This window comes from Vicugna pacos, chromosome 15 (assembly GCF_048564905.1).
Source record: "Vicugna pacos chromosome 15, VicPac4, whole genome shotgun sequence".
Lineage (NCBI taxonomy): Eukaryota > Metazoa > Chordata > Mammalia > Artiodactyla > Camelidae > Vicugna > Vicugna pacos.
Window position 1 is genome coordinate 49,447,802 of NC_133001.1, and position 19,963 is coordinate 49,467,764.

Here is a 19,963-nt window from a genome sequence, read left to right on the forward strand (position 1 = left end):
GTCCTCACTCAACTATTAAGGCCATAGTGCCAAACAGGACTTTATGGAAGGCCAAGCAGAAAACTTCTTGGCTGGGGAGAAGAGAAACCTTCTAAGGCATCATTAAGGGCAATAGTAAGTCTCCATTTCTTAAAAGCTATAGTCCTTTTGCCACCAATGGGTTTTATTCTGCTGCTTTGGACTGTGAGCCTTTGGAACTCACACACACATCATATATGTTTGTCTGTAGTGTAGTGTGAAACAGTAAAACATGATCACACGCTTGCAGCAAGTGAAGGAGAAGGATTCAAGCTTCAGAGTCTTCCTGCACATTGTTATTAAAGCCCACACGATTGTGTAAGTCTGTGTGATTCTACTATAAGATACGTGGGGCCGAAATCTCTTTGAGGGACTTGAGAACCAGTGGGATAGTAACAAGGGGAGGGAGAGTCTAACCCAGGCTCATGCGAGGCCATTGGAGTTTGTCTTTTTCATTTGTGAAAGGGAATGACTGCTGACCCGACTACCCCTTGAGTTACAGGTAAAGCCCTACGGAGAGTTTCTGCATCACCCTCCCTGATGGTGGACTCCTCCCCTCTGGCTCAGCTTGTAGCCGCTGCTGGAAAGAGCATTCCAAAAAATATATATATGTATGTGTGTGTGTGTGTGTGCACGCGTGTGTGTGTATCTGACCATGACTTACACTGGGGCATTTTTCTGTTCCTTTGTCTAATTAATTTCTCCTCACCTCTTGGGTACAACTGAAGTGTTACTTGTTTCCAAAAGCTTCCTCTGGTCCCCCAAGTCCAAGCTGGAAGCCTTTCCTGCTTCTTTATCACGGCACTCCAATCATGGTATATAAATCTTGTTGTCGGTTACGTCCATTCTCCCAGCAGCGTCTTCCCTTTCCATGGACTCTAAGCTCGTGGAGGGCACGGACAATGTCTTTCTCTGTGATTACACCAGAACCTATTAGACACATGATTATAGCTAACAGTTAGTGAATGTTTAGCATGAGTCTGAAACTATTCTAAATGTTTTACAGTTACTACCTTAAACTAATCTTTGCAACAATCCTGTCAAGTGAATGCTGTTATTATCCACACTTTATTAATAAGGAAAGTGGGTAGTGGGAGATTAAAAATTTGCTCAATAGCCAGAGCACATGTAAGTAGCAGAGACAAAATTTGATCCCAAGCAGTTTGAATCCAGAGTTCTTACTATTGACTTCTACTCCATGTCTATTCTATATAGCAGATGCTCAGCAAACACTGCTAAATGAAGGAGTGAAGGAGGGAATAAATAAATGAATTAGAATCTCTCAGGAGCATCCTACTGTATTCAGAACAAAACCTGAACTCCTCATCATGGCTAACATGATTCTGTGAAACCCAGCCTTGCTTGCTTCTAGCATTAGCTCTTGTCACTCATCAACATAGACCTTGAGCACAAGACAAATACACATATCTTGTGTCCATGAGTTTTTCAGTGCTGTTACTCTTCATGAAATCCCCTGGTGACAGCCTGGCCAACTCCCAGTTGGCTTGGCATAGGTCTCTCCTTTTGGGGGGAAATCTGGATTAGAACGCCACCTTTTGCACACTCATTGACACGCTATGCATGACTTAATCATAACGCTTAACTACAGTGTATTGTAAATGTCTTTTTACTTATCTGCCTCTTGCAAAAAACTATGAGTCTTGCTTCTTCTGATCTAGCCTCACATTTCCCCAGGATTACCCTCCTAAATTGTACGTGTGATCAGTTCTTACCATACTCGGAAACCTCTAATGACCTCCCATGCCCTACAGCTAAACCCTGAACTTCTTAACATGGCATCTAGCATTCTTTTAAACCTGGAAGTAACCTAATTTTTACCTCCTACCATTTCCCTCTCCAGGCACTTGCCAGCATTTTCAGGCTTCATCCTCTGCATGTTCTGTTCTTTCCTGAGCTGACAATGCAGCTTTTTCTTCCAGGTCCAAGATAAACACCATTTCCTGTTTTGTTTCATTTTTAATCTCCATGCAGTTGGCAGATTGAGAAGTCACTACTCAAACCAGGTTATTGGATTTCAAATCCAGTGTTTTTGTACTATTCCACAGTGATTCTAAGCAGTCACTTTGATAGTAAAAAGTGCATCTCTCTAAAGATGTATTTACTTTTTTTAAAAAAGTGTTGATCAGATCAGTGGAAGCCATTTTTAAGATTAAATTCTTGTGTTTGGAGGGAAGTATTTGTTACTATTTAGCAAAAGGTGTAATTAGTAAAATGAGATAAGAAGAACTTGCTATTTTAATTCAGGTGGTCAAAAATAAGAGAAAGTAAGCTGAGATGGATTTGCCTTCGAATTGTGGCTTTTCACTCAAGTTGGATTGTCTGTTTTCATGTGAGAATTTCCCTCCATAGATGTTTTGGGAGGGAAGGATTGATGACTCAGCAACTTCTTCACTGGGCACATGACTCTCTGACGAGATCACCCTTTACTCTCCGTCCTAGAGGACATGGCTCCATGAGTCCAGCAGGACACACAGAGACCAGTTAAATGCTGCCCCTGCTCCATAGGCTCTCCTACCACGTCTCTCCTGCTACTTTTCTCATTGATCATTGTGAGCAGTGGAGTCATGGGTCAAATTTGTCCCTTAGATGCTCCTTCATTGGAATTCCAGCACACCACAATATGTCAAATAATGTTAAGTAATGAAGGGAAGGAGTGAGTAGGGAGAGAAAAGCCAGAACTTATAAATAGAGAGAGAACATTTCAGATATTTAACATAATAAATCATATATAGTGCCTAAAAGCCATATAGATGTTTATTATTCTTTTTTAGAAACTTGTTGTATTTACATTCAGTTTGGAATAAAGTTTTTATACTCTAATTCTTGGTTTGAACATATGCCATGGATCATAAAATATTTATTCTATCAATATATATAGTAGTCACATTGTGGAGCTGAATAAACATTCAGATCAGAATTCATTTAATTTAAGGAACCCTCTATAGAGGGTTGGTTTTATTTGTTTGTATTCATTTACTACTAGGTTTGGGCATCTCCCAGCTGAAGTGCTGATCCAGCTATATCATCCAGCGTAGCTCTTTAACAGACATTTTGATTCTGACTGGTGTTTCTAAAAAGAAGTTGACCTAGCCAAAATGTCTAGTTTTGAATTGAGTTCACATAACTAAATATAAGATCACCTTTTGTAGAATATTCCCAAATTTATATGGTCTACAAAATACCAACAAATGTCCAAGGAAAGGCTCTTTCTGGGAATCTTCAAGCCACTGGCAGAAAAGTATATCTTGGTCTGAGTTCCTGAAGTCCTTAGGACGTTTCTTCTTTATAGCGCCTTCTTAGTGACCAATAACTTCTGCTAGATCTTCATGGAAAAGACATAGTAGTAAAAACAACTATGGTAATAATAAATAGAATCATTGTAATTATTGTTTGTTCTTTTTTTTTTTAAGTTTGTTTATTTATTTATTTATTTTCAGAGGAGGTACTGGGGATTGAACCCAGGACCTCGTACATGCTAGGCATGTGCTCCACTGCTTGAGCTATACCCTCCTGCTAATTATTGCTATTGACAACTGTACTGACTATTTAGAGCTTCAAAAAGTCCTGGTGAGTAGGGCTTAATTTTTCGCCCTTGATGAAGTATGACTTAGGGACTTGCGTCTAATGAATAGAGTATAAAAAGAGAAAAGTAGTAACTTTACAGTTACTACAATTACAGTTACTGTGCAATCTGACACGTACCATCTTAACCAAGTAATCTGTCACTGTCATCAGTCATAAGCTATGTTGATCTCATGTGTGTCCCAATAAGATATAATAAGTGAGAAGGGCGCCTCACCACTGTGGTATTCTTCCCTCAAATCACAACTCCAGTAAAATCAGAAGTAACATCAGACAAATCCAACTGAAAGATATTCTTCAAAATACCTGATGAGTAATCTGCAAAAGTGCCAAGGTCATGAAAAACAAAGCTAAGAGACTGCTGAATTGGTAGAGGCTGAGGAGACATGGTGATAAGCAGAAAGCATTTCTCTGGCACTTGCAAGAACGTCGTGTTGAAATTATCATGCTCATTTATGTACCTGTCCCATTAGATCATGAATGAATTCCTTAACAGCAAGACTCTTACTTAACTTTGCAGAGAGCAGTGCCTGACATTTAGTTAGGGCTAATACCTCACGATTTCTACTCAACCTTTTTATCACTGAGAAACTGAATGCCCTCATACAGAGCAGCATCCTTATGTGTAGACGACAGACCGTTGTCTATGTGGTGTGAGTGCATGAGCAACGCAATACACCCACACCTGCATATATCTTTCTGTTGCAGTTTACCCATGACAATACTGGTATAAATCGTTCTTCCCTTACTCTTTCTCATTCATCAATCCATCCATTTATTTGTTCACATTTGTGTAATACAGAGGATGGCGGTCCTTGAATAAGTAGTATATATTTTTTTCAAAATCATAGATAAAGTAAATTTGACACCAAGTTCCCCCCTGGATGCAATTCCTAGGTGAACTCTTTACTTGTAAAAGCAATGAGCATATCAAAGGTTTGGACTGCAGCTGGCTCTTGATCAGTTTTGACAACTATGTTTTAAAGTCCTTTTCCATAAAGAATGAATCAGCGTTTATAGTGGTTAACCATCCTAGCCGAGAGGACTTGGTATAATGCAAATATTGTTTAATCATGTTATTTGTATTCCTTGACAACAGAATTTACAATGCCTCTTTTAATGAGAAATTGAATGGGAGTTGTGTTTTAAAAATTAATTTATTTTTAATAATATATGGAACTGATATTAGCCATCTCTGGCAGGGTTTATACCTATAAACTAAGAGATCATGAATACCAATTACAGTAAAAAATAATGAGATGTGTATTATTTCCCTAAGAAAATTACTTTCAAAAATATGCATTCTGACATCCTTAAGATTAATTACACAATTATGCAGTTCCAAAGTGTAATCAGTAAAATTCTAAGCAGCAGTGAGAAAGAGTAAGCATTCATATTTACTAAAAATTCAAAAATCTCACTTCTGATGAAACTTGCTTTACAAAGTCTTTGACGTTTAGAAAATATAGCTTTTCAATGAAAAATATTTTTCAATCTTCTATCTAGCAAAGTCTTGGGATTGGGGGTAATTTGAAAGTAGCAAAGAAATAATGATTAGAACATTGCAAAATTCAGTGAGTCAAAACAAGGGCTGAATATTGAAAAGCCACAAGAAACAAGATTGTTCACCAGAGGGAGACTGGACAAATAGATTTAAGAAGAAAACTCATTTCCGGAAATGTTTTTACACTGCGTGATGAAAGTGCTCCTTTCAAAAGGCAGACTTTAGCGTGAATAAAACAAGATACAAATAATAGGTGAGAAATTAGATTTGCAATTCAGTAGTTTACCACTCAGTCCATGTAGTTCTGAAAATACAAGCCAAAAAGTGATGGAACGCACAGCCCAAATATTTAAGAGTCTCTTGGGGCCCCATGGACACCCATATGACATGTATGACCTCTATGACCTGTACATTGTCCCAATGAATGATCATCCTTCTTCCAGAGATGAAACTCATCACATCATCACACCAGAGCCAATTCCAAAGTCAGCAACTCTGATTATCAGAAAGTTCTTCATTAAATAAAGCAGAAACTAAATTTTCCAGCTCTCCTTAATCACTGGCCCTAGTTCAAGCCCTTTATACCACTGAGAACAACCCTTTTGTCCAAGACTGCTCTGCCATTACTTGAAGACAGCTACCAGCCTCCCCTACTCTCCCCCTAAATTCTAGATTTCTATTCTCCAGTCCAGATAATTCCGGTTTCTTAGTTCAAAATACGTTTTTTCCCCCACATATGCCCCACAATGCTAAAATTCCCAGAGAGCTAAGACCTTGTCCCATTCATCTAGCTATCATCAAATCTTTCTGACCCACAGTAGACTCTCAATAAGTGTTCAGATAAATCCCTCTATACCCTCTCAGTAACCAAGCTTCCTCTCCTCTCATTTACCCTTCATAAAATAAAATTTGTAGACATTGTTCTGTCTATACTTCAAATTCAGGGCTGCATAAAGAGTCAACAAGGCAGAAAGGGTCCACAATAAGGCAGTAGGCTTCCCAAAGGCAGGACAGAAAAAGCCCAAGGGTCTAGGAGGGGAGTAGTGACTCTCACACCTGAGAATCAAAGCAGACATCATCCCCTCGGAGGGAGTCAGGCCTGAGACAGGGACTTGATAACAGAACTTGGTAAGTCCCTGGTAAGAATTTGATAACACACTTCACTGTGTATATAATCCTTTATCATATGTTTTCCCACAAGAATAAACCCTTTGAACAAAGTTCCTAAAGGCTTATCAGTTTGGGCAGCAAGAAAAGGCCAAGATAGAGGCTTACACTTCACTTTATCTGCTCACTTCACATAGATGAAACCCCCTGGTCAGGAGCAGATGAAGTTTGGCAGCCAGTGGAAATGAGGGAGAGGGGCTGCCCTGGGCTGGAGATGAATGAAGAAGACAAGACCGTGGAGATCCCAGTTCAGACATGGAAAGTGCTCTGGTGCTTAACAAGGGGAACACTAGTGGGAGAATTCTTTGTAATGGACCCCCCCGGTGTGGAAGCTGTGTATTATATCACATTGTTAGTTATTATATATTTCATGGGCATGTAACTCGGATCATAGATCTTAATTCAAATGTATTTGAAACAAGGAGGGTCAATAAAACCTGGTGGCCAAATAGTCCAGGGCAGATTGTTGGTTTTTCTCTTAGCCCACCCATCTCAGGGGTGAGACTGCTCTTCCTCAACCTTCCCTCTATTGTTGGCAGATGATAAAGCGGCTTCCCCGTGCCAGGAGCAAGATCTTAGAGACCTAGGAGGTAAAAGCCTCCTTGCATAATTCTCCAGGTATAAGGCTGGAAACACCCAAGGGCATTGACCTGTTTTTTTTTTTTTTTTGTCTAATCACCCATATAAATGGTAAGTACCTCCAAAGTAGGTGGGAATCTTGTGCCATTCCTGGAACATAGAATACCAATCAGCACTCAGCTTCTAACACATAGCTCTTTAAGATTTTGTAATTTAAGTAAAATGGCAGTAACTGGAGCACATAAAACATTATAAGCATTGGGCATAATTACATCTGCATATTGAATTATTTATAAAATTAAGTATATTCTATACTACTGATACCTGCTTATGATGAACCTAGAACACTCATTTGCATTTTTTTGGTATTCCATATTTATTAAAAAGATTATGAAACATCAAAATCCCTTTTGTGCATATGACACTACTAGGAAATAGGAAGGAGTAAGAAAAATCATATTAATTCTCACAAAAGTGATGTATTCTTAACTTCTTCAAAGCACGTGGCTTTCGTTTCATACATTCTGTGAGTTTTATAAGTGTATTTCTGAATAGCTCTATTAAAAATATCTATTTTTTTAAACATACTGGTAAACCAGTGATATGCAAGATACCGTGTGCAGTATCTAGATCACACATTAAACAATACTAGCAATGAAGGCATGAAAATAAGCTATTTTGTGTATTTCAGTAATTTAATTTTATAGTTTTTATTCATGCCATGGTCATATGTAAGAACTGGTGGCTAGAAGACACTAAATGGCTTGATAAATTCCACTTGCCCTTTATTCTAGATCAGAGTTTTGAACATCTGGATAAAGCTACACTTAGCCTGAAAATGAGTCATAGAATGTAAAAATATCAAAAATATTTATTAATTCACCATCTGTAATTTTGTGGGGAGGAACAGGGAAGGAATTTTATTGCTGATATTGGCATAATCATTTTAAGACTTTATGGGAAGACAAAAAGATGTCAAAATGGAGACTACAATGGCTAGAGTTTTTTTTTTTTTAAATATCCCAATCCACTCCATATAAACTAAGCCTACATTTCCTAAATATGAAGAATATCAAACATTTCAGCTAAAGGATGTCCCTGAGAATAAAGATCTTTGAAAGTTTTTAGAGTGATAACCTTATGCTCATGACTTTGCTGAAAGATGGTTGAACGTCATGTTTTTATCTTGGCTGATACTAAGAAACTCTGATATTGGCATGTCAGTTCATTTTACTGGGTCTTAGTCTTCCAAAAATGTGGGACAGGTTCTTGTTTGAATCACTAAGTTTTTGTGAAGCTCAAGCAAAAATGTGGATGAAAGTATTGAGCCCTTGTGATACATCATTGTGTAACATAGAAAGATGACAGTCTTGCTTTTAAATGAGGGCATCAATATTCCATATTTACAAATCAATTGTAATCACCCATAGATAAACACAGAGAAATAGATGAGAATCTCATTCTCCAATGCTGCTTCAGGGAAATTGTTGTAGCGCATGAGGTTTCAACACTTAGATTCTAAAATGGGTATTCTGGTTGCTGTTATTCACCTTACAGTGAATTTAATTTTCCTCTATTTCTTGAAGTCACATTTATGCCATGTAAGTCAGATCTCCTTCTTTGGAGGTAAACTGATCTAAGTCTCTCTATTTGCATAATGCTTTAGGGAAAGTTTCCCTTAAAAATCTTTCACATGCAATGATTCACCACAGGACAAAGTGAGCAGTATGCAGAGAAAGGATTATTATTCATTCTCCATACATGAGGAAAAATAAAATTCAATTTATTTAAATCAATTAAAGTTAGACATCTTAGTACTTTCTGGGTACACTGCTGGGTGTTTACTGAATATAAAAGAAGTGTGATGATGCCTGCAGCCACAGTTAAGTTGGAAAGACAGGTAGCTAAGCGTACTGTATAGTAACTAATTAAATTTCTATTGTGTGAATCAGAAAGGTAATATGCTTAACTATAAGTTGCACAGAGAGTCAGTGATGAGTAAGGGGAAGGATCCATATCTCCTAACTGCTGGGCTAGTGTTCTTTCCACTACTCTACACACAGTGTTAGGTATATCTTTAAAAGATGGCTCTGGAGTTTGTTTGTTTGTTTGTTTTTTAATATACTGAAGAGATCTCTTGTAATTTATAAAACTGGATATTCCAAAAGCCAAGTCTTCATCAATAGTATTGTAAAGGTACAAAATTTTAAATTTTTATGTTTCTTTTAAAATCAGTAATGATTCTCAGTGGTCAACCGCAAACAAAGCTCTGTCTGAGACCTTGAAAGATGAGTGAGGTTTTCCAAGGGCAAAGAAATAGGAGGGGAGAGCACGTTGAAGAAGTGTGTCCTAAACTGGGTCAGAGTCATTTTGAGAAAATAAAACTTCTATCTATATATATATTTATGTAAGTTATAAATATATATATGTTATAAAGCAAAGTGTTTTAAACAACTAAATATAGCTGGTGATAAGCTACTTTTCTCAGTAATGTCTCTCCCCCATTCCCTATAAAATTGCACTCTTCTTCTCTTTGAATTTGGTCAAATTGCATGATTATTTTTGGCTATGCAGATGCAACCTTTCCTTTTTTTTTTTTTTGCGTATTTCCTCTTCTATGGGTAGAAAGGTAATGAGATTTGAAATCATAAGTAGGACTGAATCTCTTACTAATAATGTGACTTTGAGAAAGTTGCTTTAAACCCTCACTTCCTCATTCATAAACATATTGACAGCTTGTAAACATATTATACATATACATAAAAGTGTGTATACATACATATGAATACACATAATAAATATCTCTGAATAACAGTATTTACCACACACATTTGTTGGGAGGATTAAGAGAAATAGTAAAGTGGTTTGCCCAATAACTGAATTTTCCTCCTTCTCAACTCTGAAATGTAAAAGGTTGATCAGATGGATACATTGTTTAATATCCTTACACATTATATAGTATCTTTACCACTAAGATCTTTGTTGCTATTGTTGTTGCTACTATTTTGTATCAAACCAGCATCCCGTCATCTTGGATGGAAATCGCTGTCCCTGGTCCTGAATTCTCAGCATTTTCATCAAAAACATGAATTGTAGAATTGCACCCAAAGAGAGAACAAAAAATTAAGATCATTAAATGTATGTACTTAAAGGTTTTCTTATAGAGCCAACTCACAACTCTTGTTACTTTGTCAACTCAAAAGTCAACAAAATAAGATTCCACATCCACAGAATTATAAAATTACTTAGTTCTGAGAACAGAGAACTTACTACTCACACAGCAGCCTGTTACACTGATGAATATCTCTGATTATCAGGGAATTTTTCTTTTCACCAAGCCCTGTAGTGGCTCACAAGTCATTATTATGTCCTAGGAGGCATGCTAACTTGATTAATGCATCATTAGGTCATCTGAATATGTTTTTGGTAAAATTCATTACTAGGTTTATTGGTAAGAACGTGAACAAGGCAGACACAGAAAGATGAAACATGAAATTGTGACTGTCAAGATTTAAAAAGGGCTACATAATTTTGCCTTGTACATTACAGAGAAAAAAAGAGACAGACAGACAGAAAAAGAATAGGGAACTTAACAGAAATTTGTAATGAATCAAATCTTTTGCACATGTTAGTCCAGTGTCTATCACTCCCTCTTCTGATTTCCTTCAGAATTTTTAAGATTTTCTTACCATATGCTTATTACTTGATATTCTCAAAAGTTATTTATACATTTCTTCCCTTCACTAGACTGTGACAGTGTCCACTCAGAGGCAGTGCCTTACTTTTTCCTTTGTATATATTCCAGTGCATAAACATGCTTGGCACATAGTAGGTACTTAGTGTTGGCTGAATGAATAAATTAGATTTCCAGAGAAAGAATCATCAGAATTGACAGGGAGAGGTTTATCCATCATCACATGTATTCCACATGCTGGGAATGCCAGAGAGGGATTCACATCTAAAGAAGGAGACTGGATGCATGTCCCCTTTGATTCTGACATATTCAGGATTGGACACTAATATAATCATCAAATATTTTTATCCATATTCCTCAATAAATTCCTTGGGTCTAAGCCACAACATTAATAGAATTACAACAACAAAAGAAGTATTATAATGATATCATTTTATAAAATGGAAAAATGTATAATTAAGCAACAAATTCTATTGCAGCAAGACCAGGGCCTGCATAATATATTTTTTCTCTTCCCTGGATTTGATTACATTTACTCACACGTGATTTTGATTCTTTGAGATATTTCAAAGTATTTTTAAGTTTTCCCATGAGTTTCTCCTATGCCATTCTAAATTTTCAGTGTCAGTGTTGAATAGGTTTCTAGTTCTTAACCGATATCTGGGTTAAATATATTTTTTCTTCCTTCAATATCTGTCACAAAATCTCTCTGTATTTGCTAAGAAGTCTCTCTCTGTTTGCTCTTTACTTTTAACACACTGAAGATAGATAGATAGATAGATAGATAGATAGATAGATAGATAGATAGATAGATAGATATGTAGGTAGTCTCCAATATGTGTATAAGTATACATATATAGGCATATATCCAAACCTCAAACACTAAATTGGTGAAAAGGAAAATGTCTTAATATATTAATATATTTCTAACATCTTACTATTTTATTCACTAAAAGATAAATAGAATTGATGAGGAATTATAATGAGTCACTCAATGAAAGAGAAGCAATAATAGAAACAAAAGGTAAATTATAGTAATTCTATTTTTTTAATGGAAAATGGTACATTTGAGCAATGAATTATATTTTGGAAAGACAAGGACCCTCAAATTAAAAATGTTTCCTTCTTTCTCTTCCCAGCATGACACTCTGCTTTTATTTATGAATTGATTACTCAGGGGACAGTCATTCTGATGAGGCAGATACAGAACCAAAATAAAATTACATACCTTCTTAATTTTTTATTCCATATATGAATAATTAATTTGTTCATTTATACATAGAAATTCTGTTCCTACATGTCATTCCCATTTTATACACAGTGGTTTGTAAGATAGAATCTTGAAGAAAAGCTGAACTTAAGATTGATATGAAAGACAATATTTTGGAGCAAGTACGGTGTTTAATACATCTGAGAGTCCTAACATGTTTTGGGTAAGTCAAATTCTATTTTCTATAGACTTACACTGTCATCTCAAGGTTTCATGAGTCTCACAGAAGCACACTTTTCAAAGGCAGCATCTATTAGCCTTAAACTACAGTGGGTAGTGTGATGGGGCAAGATCAGCTTAAACTAATAAATGAAATCTTTATCACGAGCACAAGAAGCCCATGGAGGAGCCTTTGGTCATTCTCTAGAAGTTGACAATGTTCGTGTGCTGGGAGAGATGTTAGTACAGGACTCCCAATTCATAAACAATGGTGAATGGGAACTTAAGTCGATTTATTGTTAACTCTGTAGCAAGTAGAACAGTTGCTCTATGCTGGAATATTTGGTTACAGCAAAGGAAATAAAAGCATGAGAAAATGGGAAAGATAATTTGTTAAAAAAAATATGGATCCTTCTGGAAAGCTATAACAGATTGTGAGATGTGACCACAGGCAGGCCATTTCCTCTCTTTGGGCTTTTTTCTTCCAGCCTGAAGCAAACAGAAGCAATTTGCATAGATGGTGCCCAGATCACCTTACAATTCTAATAATATGTGAGTTAGAAATCTTACACAATATACATTATGCTGACAATAAGTTTGCCTTTACATACAGTCCACTTCTGTCATTGCTTATGGCAATGAATTGCTAAGAACTGAGTCTAAATAGACAACTTTATGCATAATTAGTTATCATAGAAATGTGAGCCTCTCCTTTGACTATGTAATGGGATCAGTTTCTTTAAAACTAAAAAGTTAAGTGGAGGCAGGGGCACCAAAGGGCAGTGTCTAGATGATACTGGCTTTTCAGAAACAAAGCTCAAATAAAAGGTAAGAAAAGATGAAGGAAAAGAACCATTTCTCACAGCTGCCAAAAGCTTTTCTCCAAGAAACAGACACCTTCCTTCACCCTCAAGATGCGGCCTGTTGGTGACCCTCCCTAGGAGCTATAGCAACTTTTGGTATTTTAGGAGCAGCTTTCTGTTGTTATAAGGGTTTTGTCAAATGCTTGACACATTAACAGGAATGCTATCCTGGCCACGTGTAAATTCTGACTCTGCTTGGAACTAACTCTATGGCCTGAGCAAGACATCATCCCTGAGCCTTCATTGACTTATCTTCATGTCTGTTATGAGAAACAGAAATACCCGGGGACAATGCTTGGCAATGATTAAGAGACAGGGATTAGGGACTCTTACTTTACTTGCTACCAGCAATCAACCTCAGAGTCAGCCAAATATGTGCCTCAAATAACTCTTACCTACTGTTGTTATTCTTCAAGTGGCATGATTAATAAAAATACACATAGATGATGGAGCCATTGACAAAGTTTCCATTGCTAAAGGGATATTTTGACACAGTGACTTCATTACTGGCATACCCTTTGACCAAGAATAATCTAGTTCAACTTTAAAGCAATTCCACCTAAGTAGCAGTTCACAGATTCTAAGAACATTACCTCACATGAAAAACCAAGGAAATAGAGCAGGTATGGATGTCTCCAGGTTCTAGACAAGTAAGTAAGGGCTCAGGAAAGGTGTTCCCCCCAAGGTCACATAGGAAACAAAGTCTGGGATGAGGCTGAAACCTGGATCTCTGGACTCCAATATAGCACTTCTTTATTTGTACTTATCTACCTTTCTTGTTCATGCCTGTATGCAGAAAAACAAAGATTAAGTATAATAACCATTTTCCCCAATATAAAAAAAAAATGGCTCTGAACTCTACAATTTACCTCACATCAATAAATCACCACACACACACACATACACATATACACACACACAAATTTTACTCTAACATATTAGATAATAAAATATATTAGTAAATTTCATCTGGGTTTTCATTTGATGATTTGTCTTGAAGCATAAAGGTGATTTCTTGTGTGATATCTTATTCTAATACCAAATGACAGGGAGTTTATTAGTGACATTTTAGAAGACATGCACTCATTTGCATTAGAAGCTGCTGCAGCCCAAGGAAAATTGGAAATGGAATACATCTTCCATAAAAAGAAAGGTCACAATTGGCTATTCACCAGAGAGATTTAAATTTTTTAATACCACAACACAGCCAAGGTGACAGTGGAATGTTACAGGTGTGAGAAAAAAGTAACTCATTTTACCATGCAGAATTTAGAAAGAAAATGAGCAAAGAGCTCTGTGGCAAATTAAGGGGCTTATCACCCCTCCTCACCAAAAAAAATAAGGTTATTATCATGCTGAATTATATAGTTCTGCAAATCTAGCACACAGAGCTGTGGCTGATAGCCATACTAGAAAGAGAGACTAAAGGTAATTGGTTACCACGGTATAAATCGTTTTGGAACACAGATGAATTATCTGTCTCGCTTTGATTTTTAAAGTTATTGGCTTGGATGCAGGCCATTATGATAAGTTTGCAAAGTTTATTTCTTTGATGTTCTGTATGATATTTTAGTCAGAGAATAAAACTTAGTTACTTTCTTTGAGAGAGTGGTTCTGGAAATTTTTTTCTATTTTGTTCATTGGTTGTTGTTGTTGTCTTATATCTTGTATGGCAAACACATGGTCAAAACCACTATGGAGAGACCAATAGCGAAGTCATTTACATGCTAATAAGACAACTCAATTGGTGCATGAGCTCCTCTGTAGAGTCACCAAGTAGATCCAGATGTACCGACAGGCTATTCAAAGACCATTCTGTAATGACAAATCTGCTACCAAAAAGAGGAAACAAAGTCACATAAGTGAATCCACTTGTATCCAATTCACAGATAAGTTGCTTAAAAATGACTGGTGCTGATTAAAGATTGTTATCTATCTTAGAAGTTCAAAGTCACTGTCCTCTAAGGTTTGATCTTTTAATTAATGTCTGCAAAGTTTACTTTGCTCCTTATCTGGAGGAAACACACAGAAGGTAAAGATAATGTGAGTCTATAAACACAAACATATACACACTCTAATGAATACATCCCACGAGACGAGAAGAGTAAAACTTTAGTAACTATGATTTATAGCTATATTTTGCCTATGAGCTTATGGTAACAGATGGTGAGAGGAAATAGCAAATTAACGTGCACATTCTTTTTTTTAAAGGAGAAATGATATTAAATCTAGAAAATCAGAGTGAGTGACCCGTTTTAAGTGTGCTCACCTAGGTCTCTATGCGGTTATGTTAATTATAATAATATATCTTTCCTAAAAGAAAAAAAATAGCATGACTTAACACAGTTCCTCGATAGTGAGATCATTTATACTTACCTGGAAGAAATATGAACTCTATGAGCCAACCTGACAAATCTTCCTGTATCTCTCCAGCCTATTCCTCTAGTTCCCTTTATGATAAGGGAGTCTTGTATAAGTGCTTACATGTCCGTGGCTTTTCTATAGCCTAGTGATTACTGACGAGACTGTGACGGCTCCCCCTACGAAGGATGTACTGCTTCACGGCGGTCAGATCCTAATTCCTTGATAAGAACCAGTCCCTATGAAAGCACTACATGTCCGTAGAATGGCAAAGCAAAAAGTGTGCATAGTAAAACTCTTCTGTTGCCTGTTTTACTACTGATCTCGCCCAGAAATACCCTCAAAGACATACCCAGAAATGATATTTATCAGTGATGTGAGCATCCTTTGGCTCAGTCAAGCTGACTCATAAAATTAGCCATCACTTTTATTCCCAAAATTAATCAGGATAATTATAAAATACATTCAAAGGGATTTCAAGTCATTCTCTAAGTCAATGTACAATTTACAAATCAATTTTTAAAACATTGTTGGTCATTTTACTCTTTTTATTTTAACTGATTAGCAAGATAGCTGAAATAGCAACAACTACAAACCTTCTAGAGGATACATGCTGCCCTGCTGTGTAGAATGCTGTGGCAGGCCTGTGACAGTCTCCTTTGACTATATTTTAGAGTTCCCTGGTAGAGAAGTAAGTGAGAACATCGCACCATATTCCAGGCACTAAGAAGACAGAACAACATCTGTTCAATCTCATGGTTCATTCCCATTTGGGTGCAAACTGCTCCCTACAAGCAGCTACCCTTGTCAGTCAACTCCTTGTCCTGAAATCAATTAAATCTATAAACATCCCCCCAAAAGGCTCATTTAGTTCCTGCTGATGCTACTCCAAAGCACGGTGTGCACTAATTGGCCTCATTAATTGAGTAATCATGGGAATGGAATGTAAATAATTCACACACAGGTTCTGTGGAATACACGTACTGTTTTATGCTAGAGATCTCAGTTTTCCCTTCCTCACTGCAAAAACGTGAAGCACATTTGCAGTCTGTGAATCCACTTTTGCAGGCTGTCCCAGGAGAATTCAAGTTTGACAAAAACACCTCCTCCCTGCAAGCATTAGGCTTTACCTAAAAAAAAAAAAGCTAATGGTTTGGGGCTAATTAGCCTGATAAATAATTATTTAATATATGTATATTTATTCACCCCCATGTGTACATCAACAAAATATCACTTAAGTACTTTGAAAGATCTTGTTCAATTTCAATACTTATAGGGTAGTCTAAAGAGGAGAAAATTACACAACTGAGCTCTCCAATTAAATGTTTGTGGACCCTGGGCATATATTATCAAGGACATGGGGGTGGAGGTGGCAGAAGAAATTGAGAGCTTTGAATATCTCAGGACCTTAAGGAACAGATTCATTTCCAATATCAATTCCCAACGAGAGCCAAGGTTCAAGGCTGAACATCCTCCTCTGGGAGAGATTATTGTGTTGGTAATAAGAAGAACATCCTTCTGCCAGGGCTATGATATAGGGATGGAGAACAGAGCACTGAGCACTTGTGAGGTTAGCAGCAGGGAGGAAGGCATAGAGAACAAAAGACAAAAGGGATCAAGTGGAGCTGCAATGCTAGTGCCTGGGAAGTATAGGCGTAACCGTGTCACCTGCCATCCCTCAGGCAGAGACACAGGGATTGTTACCTCTCTCTTCCTTTCCTACTGGGGCCAGCTCTGTAGCAGAGCAGAATTGGTAGAGGCAGTACTGAGGTCTGGCGAATGGGCTGAATAAAGAAGCATTCTCTAACCAAGGAATACATCTGTCAACACAGCCAGACCAGTGGCCACAGTGTGCTCATTCTTTTGGACAATTCTGACTAATATGCATAGTCAATATTCACCAGTCAGTGAATACCCAACATGCTGATATAAGGCTGAGTGTTCCTTAACTGTTCAGTTTCCTAAATGCAAATGCTCCAGTTTATGGAGATTAATCAACAGTACTGTCATCAGACCTGCTTGTCACAGTCACTGTTTGTGGATTTAGCCTTGGCTTAATAAAATACATCATAGACCCATGTTTACAAGAGGGATAGGAATTTTTTTCCTAGTAATGTCTTCTAATCCACAAGAAAAGCAAAATTAATCAAGAGTTAGAAATGGATAAAAAGTTGTATTATCTTCCCCATGTAAAATATATTTAATTTTAGTCTTTAACTTAAATATATCTAATATTTAATTTAGATATTAATATTAATATCTAATATTAATATTAAATTCCATAGACTATTTTAAATTACATACATTAATTTAATACATTAAATAGCTCTTCTTTCAGTTAGAAAAAAGAAGGTAACCCTTTATTCCAAGAGATAGCAAATGAATACTGAATAAATAAATAGTTGATGCTAAATAAATATATAAAAGTTAGAGTCCCACTGTGATCTGATACAGAATAGAGATAGTGATCTGGTGAGATAGTGATCTGGCAAGACAGGTGAGAAGCAAAAAAAGAGATTAAAATGAGGAAGGTAAAAAGGAATAAAATACAGAAGTAGTAGTCACAATAGATACAAAGTAATAATTGAAAAAAGCCAGAGATCATAAGAGAGAGAATGGAGAAATAAAAAAGCTTAGGGACTTAGGGAGAAAAATACCAAGATAGTCTAGATGAATATATATAGGGTGAGACAAGTGTAGCCAAAGGGAGAGGAGAAATGTAGAGTGAGAAGTGAAGAAACAGAACAATTAGGTTGCTAATGCAATCAATTTCTGCTCTTCATCACAGAGCCAGTTTCTCATCGGCACTGCAAATCTTGAAGTATTTTGTCATCTTCACTACACTGGGAAAGAAATATTACTGGTATTTGAGTCATTGTTTATTTATACATGTAACAAATAATAATTACTCTCATGGGTAAAGCATTGTTCCAGGCACTGGGGCAAACTTGCTAATGCTGAAGTCTCATGCAGTCTATTTCCTAGGGTGGACACAGTTCAATCTTCGTGGAGTGTGTGAGGTTGTGATAGTGGGAGGGATGGGAGGGTAGGTTGCTGGTTGAAGCAACAGAGACCCAGTATAGACTGGCAGTATATCTCACTTTATAGAAATCAATCAATCTGTAATATTAATTTTATCCAGATAATTTAGCTAATAAGTAGCTTAAAAAGAATTTTAACCCAAATCTGTCTAATCTAGTCAATAACAATCTAAATTCACATAATCAGGGTTCCGTATTTGAAGGAATAATGGCTGAAAACATCCCAAATTTGGAGAAAGACTTAAAATAAAGATTTTAAAAGCTAAGAGAATTTCAAGTACAGTAAGCCCAAAGAAATCCATGTCAAGACATATCATAATTCAATACTAAACACTAAAAACAAAGGCACTAGCTCAAAAGATACCAGACAGAAATAAGGCATTATCTATAGAGAAATGCCAATTTGAATTACAAATTTCTCATCTGAAACAATGGAGGACAGAGAGTAGTGACACAGTGTTTTTCAAATGCTGGAAGAAAAGAATTCTTAACTGCAAAGGAATGAAGGGGGAATAAAAATATTCTCAGATGAAAGCAAACTGTGAGAATTTGTCACTTCAAATATATACCCTTCAAGAGTGGCTAAAGGAAATTCTTCAAACAGAAAGGAAATGGTAAATAAGGACTGAATACCCAGGTTGTTCACAGATGACTTTAAAGCGCCCATTGAAAAGCAGAACTTGCGGTAGTTTGCTTGGCTGACATGCTATCCAAACGCAACTGATCTGATAGTATTTCTCCCTCAATTGTCTCGGTGTAATGATTATTTCAGAATCTGGCAGTACAACTTCCAAGATTTTCATTCCTTTCTGCCCTCAGATAAGGTGGTACCTATCTAAGAATACACATCGGCACTCTAAGATCGGTAAACATCAGCCTTTGAGATGCCTCACACCCGTGATCAGCATGTCTGCACGGGGTGGGGGGGGCAGCATAAGAAAGTCACATGGCATGTAATCTCAGTGGAATGACAGCACCTGAGGTATCTGACAATATACAAGAGAATTTTTTTTTTGTATTTTGAAATTGAGAAAGTTATTATTATTAACCCAAGGATGCAAAGAAAAGAAAACCAATGATTTCTGTGATCACATCTTCAGAGCATTTTGTGGCTTTCCGAAGAAAATGTGAAATACACAAATGTGGACTAAGAGAAACATAAGAATTTTTCATACCATTTCTGTATACTTTTCCATGAGAAAACTTTAACTTCTCACCTCCTTAAGAAATAAAGTAGTAACCTAGAAGTTGTAAAAAAAAAAGGGGGGGGGGCTTCTGAACCTAGAGGTCGTATGAGGAAGTAATGAAGTACATTGGGAGGAAAACTGAAAATGGGAGTAACTGTCAAAGAGACTCAAGATTCAATCCTCTCTGCCTCTATCTCATCATAAAACACTGGACCACTCACTTGTTCTCTCTAGACCGTGAAAAAATGACAGAGTACATTCTGAAATCAATGGATGGGAGTGATTTTTGATACATCAGGAGAAAATGCTTATCAGAACATTTACAATTTTACAGGAAAAGCAAAACAAACATACATATCTTTTCTCCAAAAATCCCCAAAGCCAAACCCCCCCCCCAAAAAACTGTATTTCATGATGGTGAGGCAGGTTGGAATGTGCAGTGGCAGGTTTCCTGATGGGCAGTTTGGCAGTGAGCTAAGTGGCCTGAAAACAGAGCCCCGAGTGTTCCCCACAAACC